We start from the raw sequence: 6122 nt of genomic DNA on the forward strand, positions 1-6122 counted from the left end.
GGAGAAGTCCTTCCTTACAAGTTGTCAGGGAGAAAGCAGACACAAGGCCCTGGCCTATGTGACTCCCCACCATTTGTTCCTTTATTGTTTGAGTGGGATGTAGAGGAGGCATTTGGTGGTGAACGCATGTGCTCACTGGCAGCATTGATGCTGCCCATTCAATTTCTTTTTACATGTATGATTTTTATTCATGGGAAATATCCAAAAATAGGCAAGTCTATCCAAAGAAAAAGATTAGTGGTTTCCAGGAACCAGCAACAGCCTGATGGATGCTGGTGTCTTTGGGGGACAGTCAAATGCTTTGGAACAAGGAAGTAGTAGTGGTTGCACCAGGCTCTGATTTGCTAAATGCCACTGAATTTTACATGTTTATGCATGCTTTTTTGCTCTGCAGATTTTACCATAATAAAAAGTTAAATTTTACAATGGCTTTAAAATCTATTTCATGACCAGTAATTTTAGAAATTGTTTCCTAGCTGAAGAGGTAGTGAAAAGAACATTGCAGTTCGAACAACTTTCCCCTGTTACTCTTGGCCTATGGTCATCAAATGTACAGGTTTGTTTTTTCTGAGTTGGTTGCATTTAAATCGTGCCCAGCCTTTAATGTTATGCATACTCCTGCAATGTATTTGAATGCCTGATGATTATAGTTGTGAAAATAGCCAAATCTTAATAAAAGGATTTAAAAAAGTCTCTCTGTATAAGCCAGGCAAGCCTCATGTACCACATCTAAGAAAAATTTTCTTTGGTCGAGGAGATGGTTCTTTGGATAAAATGCTGTTGCAAATGTGTGCAGACCTGAGATTAGATCCCCAGAGCCACATGAAAGGTCTAGGCATTTTCCAGTAAGCCTGACAGCCTGAGTTTGAACCCCAGGACCCACACTCACATGGTTGGAGACAAGATTCAACTTGTACACGTTGCCCTCTTAGCTCTGCATACATGCTGCATGAGTGTGATGTGTGCACTCACACATACACAAAATAAATAAGTGGAAAAAAGAGAGAAAAGCAAGAGAGGCTTGTAACTCCATAGCTGGAAGCCTGAGACTGGGAGATCTCACTGGCTGCCAGCCTAGGCAATCAGTGAGCACCGGGGTCAGTGAGAGACTGAAAAAAAAGTTAGAGAGAAAGATGCCCTGAAAATGGGTATTTCTTTCTCATTCCTTATTATGGTAGTTTAGTTTTCTTGTTGCTGTCAGTAAGTGTCTGGCAAGAAGAAGGAAAGATGCGGTTGGTTTGGGCTCCTGGTTTATAGGAAAATAACTCCACCATGATGGAGAATGGATGGAGGCATTGATATATTGCTCAATAAATTATTTGAATGAATGCTACACAGCAGTCCAGAAATGAATAATCATTAAATATTAGATTAGTTCTTCTAGGGAAAGCACTATCATAAATACCTTATCTATGTTGGTATTGTCTTTGGTTTTTGCAAGTTTTTAGTAAACATTAGTTAAAGGAGATAAGTTCAAAAATGTTGAATTTTAAGAAAGATATTGTAGAGGGGTCAAGGTTACCATGAGATAACCCACAAAATCAACTATCCTGGGCTGATAGGGGTTCACAGAAACTGAACCAACAGTAAGGGAGCCTGCATGTGACTGACCTAGGCCCTCTGCATAAATGTTATAGTTGTGTAACTTGGTCTTCCTGTGAAACTCTAAAGAGTGGGAGTGAGGCAGGGGGCTGTCTCTGACTCTTTTGCCTGCTCTTGGGACCCTTTTCCTCATACTAGATTGCCCCATTCAGCCTTAATAGAAGGGGAGGTGCCTAGTCTTACCGCAACTTGATATGCCATATTTGGTTGATATTCACGGGAGGCCTGCCCTTTTCTGAAGAGATATGAGGAGGAATGGATTTGGGGGGAACAGGGAGGGGGCAAAAGGGTTGGGACTGGAAGGAGAGAGTGGAAACTGCATTTGGAATGTAAAACAATCACAACAACAACAATAATTTTTAAAAAAGAAATTGTAGTCTGATGTGGTGGTACATGCCTTTATTCCCAGCACTGAGGAGGCAGAGTCAGGTATCTCTGAGTTAGAGGACAGCCTGGCTTATAAAGCATGTTCCAGGCCAGCTAAGACTATATAGAGGGACCCTGTCTCCAAACAACAAACAAAAGTAGAAATTGTATTAGTCTTCATGTTTGGAACTCTAGGCAATTTTTAGAAAGAGCATAAATGTTTAAGAATACTTAGAAAAAAAAGAATATTTAGAAAAGAATTAGCATATTGATCAACCTTAAAACACTGACCATGTGAGATCATTGCTTTATGTCTGTGGAGACAGACGTGATGCCAGCTACGTTCGTGTGCTTTTATGCCACTTGTAGTGTCTTTTGTTCTCTTTTCTTATATTTTATTATTTAAAACAACTATTAAATTTAAATATATTTTGATCTTGTTTTCTCAAGAAAAAACAAGAAAAATTAGAGGAGTAAGGGGAAAATGGGAGGGAGGGAGGAATGGGAGGATACAAGGGATGGGGTAACAATTGAGATGTAATATGAATAAATCAATAAAATATATTAAAAAAAGAGATAGACAAACAAAACAAAACAGCAGAATGTAACCAAATAAAAGCATACCAAAACTTGAGGAGTCTGTTATATGGTGGTTGTCGGTCAGCTATTCCTGAACAGGAGGTCTGTCCTGTAATAGCCGATGTATCCACGTCAGTCTACTGGAGAAAAACTTATTTTCTCTGTCCCAGCAGGTATAAGTGACAGTTCAAATGTCAACCTTTGCCCTACTAACTAGGTTTTCATTCATTCGTTTATTCATCCATCCATCCATCCATTCATTATAAAAAGTATAATGAAGTAAAACAAAAACTATCCATTGATGTTAGATAGGACAAATGATGAGAAGGATTAGAGCCCCAGAGAAGACATAACAATTAGAGACCCTCTGATTTGCATACTGTGGAGTCCCATAAAAAGACTAAAGTGAAAGCCATACTATAAATGCAAAGAAAGAATCAGGTGCGCGCACACACATAGAACCTTCACATGCTGCTTCAGTCTCTGTGAATTCAGATGCACTTTCCTTATACTGCTTTAGAGGGCCTTATTTGTTTTCTTGGTGTTCTCCATCCTGTCTGGCTCTTACATTCTTTCTGCTTCCTCTTCAGGGTGCTGTCTTGAGCTCTGAGGGGAGGGATTTGATAAACACAACCCAATTAGAAATGAGTGTTCTAAGGCCTCACTCTGCATAATATCTGGCTGTAGGCTCCAATATTTGTTCCCATCTGTTTCAGGAGGAAGCTTCTCTGATGATGCCTGAACAAGGCACTGATCTATGAATATAGCACAATATTATTAGGAGGTATTTTATCACCAAAAGGTTTACCCTCTTTTGTAGACTACCATTATTTGGTTTTACACTAGGTTCCTGTGCTATCTACTTTCAGATTCCTGCTCACCCATGCATTGCTGGGTATAGGTTCCATATAGTGGAGTGGTCCTTAAGCCAGAGCAGTTATTGGTTGGTTACTCCCACAAGCTTTGTGCCACTATTTCCCTAGCATATCTTGCAGGTACTACACCATTGTAGAAAAAAAGCTTGGTGTTTACGTTTCTCTTTTGATAGGATGAAGAGTATCCTCCTGTATCAAAGACACTGGAACATAAGGGTGAATGCTTTATGTAGACATTGGCCCAGCATCTCCATCTTCAATATGTTTTGCAGGTGTAGTCTTCAGCAATGGGGCCTTGCTGTCATTGTGTGGAGAGTAACTTGTAGTCTTGGCAACAGCCTGAGTTGTTTGGGGATTCCTGTGGGGCCCCTTTAGTCAACAACTCAATTAGACGGCATCCAACCTTAGTATCTGATGCTTTGTTTGGTGACAAGAGATGGCCAGTTGGGGCTCTGTCTCCCCCATTATTTGGTGATTTTATTTACATCCCCTTTATATATGTATATATTTTAGAAGTTTCTACTATAGTAGGTTCCCATGCTACCCCTCAAATAGCCCTTAATTTTTACCTTTCTCTTCCCATATTCACTCCCACAATTAGCCCTCCCCTCTCCCTCCTCACTTGATCCTCCCATTCCAGACCTCTCCATTCATAAGTATGTATTCTCCTTGCCTTCCCTAAAGTGTTCTTTCTAGTCACTTACTCTTTATCTGCCTTCTGTGGGTCTATGGATTACAGCTTGGTTCTCATTGACTTAGCAGCTAATATCAACATATAAGCAAATACATACCATACTTTTCTTTCTCAGTCTGGTACACCTCGCTTGGGATGATATTTTTTCTAATTCCATCCATTTGCCTGTGAATTTCATGATATCATTTTTGTAAACAGCTGAGTAATACTCAATTGGGTAAATGTACCATATTTTCTTTATCCATTATTCTGTTGAAGGACATCCAGGATGTTTCCAATTGCTGGCTATTATAAAGAGAGCAGCAGTGTATATGTTTGAGTAAGTGTCTGTGTGGTAACGATGGGGTGTCCTTTGGATATATGCCCACAAATTGGTAGAGCTGGATCTTGAGGTAGATTGATTCCCAACTTTCTGAGGAACTGATACACTAATTTCCATAGTGGCTGTATGAATTTGCTCTCTCACCAGGAATGGAGGAGTGGTCCTCTTACTCCACATTCTGTCCAGTATGAGATGTCACTTGTTTTCTTGATCTTAGATATGCTGACAGGTACAAAATGGAATCTCAAAGTAGTTTTGATTTGCATTTCCCTGAAGGCTAAGGATGTTGAATATTTCGTTAAGTATTTCTCAGCCACTTGAGTTTTTACTGTTGAGAATTCTGTTTTAATTGGGTTATTTGTTTTCTTTATATCTATTTTTGAGCTCTATATAGATTGGATAGTAGCTCTCTAAGCCATGTATAGTTGGTAAAAATCTTTTCTCTTTCTGTAGCCTGCCACTTTGTCTGAATCCGGTTGTCCTTTGCCTTACAGAAGCTTCTCAGTTTCATGACGTCCAATATATTGTACGTAGTGCTTGTGCTAACAGGGCTCAGTTTATAAAATCTTCTGTTCCAATGAGTTCAAGGCTATTTCCCACTTTCTCTTGTATCAGGTATCTGGTTTTAGGTTAAAATCTTGATTCATTTGGAGATGAGTTTTGTTCAGTATGATAGGTGTAGCTCTGTTTGCATTCTTTTACATGCAGTTGTCCAGTTTGACCAGCATCAGATGCTGTTTTTATTGCAGTGTGTATTTCTGGCCTCTTTATCAGAAAATCATGTGTACATAAGTGTGTGAATTAATGTCTGGGTCTGCAATTCCATTCCATCGATCAGTGGGTTTGTTCTTGTGACAATACCATGTTGCTTTTATTTAGTTAGCTTTTGAGACAGGGTCTCATTATGTGGCCCTGTCTGTTCTGGCACTAACTATATAGATCAATTTGGCCTCTAGATCACAGACATCCACCTCCCTAAGCCTCCAGAGTGCTGCACTTAAAGGTGTGGACCACTGCGCCAGGCTTTCAGCTTAGATTTTTAACTTGAGAGCTAAGTACTTGGTATAAACTAGAGAGTAAATGAAGAACATGTAAAGTGCCTTAAAAAAGCTTGGTGTCTCAATTCTGATAGACTAGGCCACCATACCTAGGCATCTTCCTGTATGCCCCTCTGATAAAAGCTTGAGGACCAATTTATAACACAAAACACAACAACAGCAGTAACAACAAACAGTTGTTGGCTCCATTGCAAGTTCAGGAAGGCTGCTAAGCAACAGCTTGCAGCTGTAGCACACTGAAAATCCACCATGCTATTTTTTGTAGCTCTAAGACAGTAACTGAAACTGAGGGGGAATACACCTAGGGCACCAATGTTTCTGTTCAGCCTGGGGCTCTCTCTCTCTCTCTCTCTCTCTCTCTCTCTCTCTCTCTCTCTCTCTCTCTCACTCTCTCTCCCCCTCCCTCCCTCTCCCTCCCTCTCTCTCCCTACCCCTCCCTCACCCACCCCTCCCTCCCTCCCTCCCCGCCCCTCTCTCTTTTGGTTTTTTGAGACAGGGTTTTTCTGTGTCACCCTGCCGTCCTGACCAGGCTGCCCTTAAACTCAATGCAAACTGCCTGCCTCTGCCTCCCTGAGTGCTGGGACTAAAGGTGTGTGCCACTATGCCTGGCTCATGGGGGCTCTCTT

At 40.7% G+C, this 6122-nt stretch overlaps 1 long non-coding RNA gene across 1 annotated transcript in view; it reads left to right on the forward strand.

Annotated features, from left to right (window-relative positions):
- LOC127184899 (uncharacterized) overlaps positions 1-6122 on the forward strand; it is a 63596-nt gene that overhangs the window by 29470 nt on the left and 28004 nt on the right. The gene's annotated exons all lie outside the window — the stretch shown is intronic.

Source organism: Acomys russatus, chromosome X (genome assembly GCF_903995435.1).
Source record: "Acomys russatus chromosome X, mAcoRus1.1, whole genome shotgun sequence".
In the NCBI taxonomy this organism is placed as follows: Eukaryota; Metazoa; Chordata; class Mammalia; order Rodentia; family Muridae; genus Acomys; species Acomys russatus.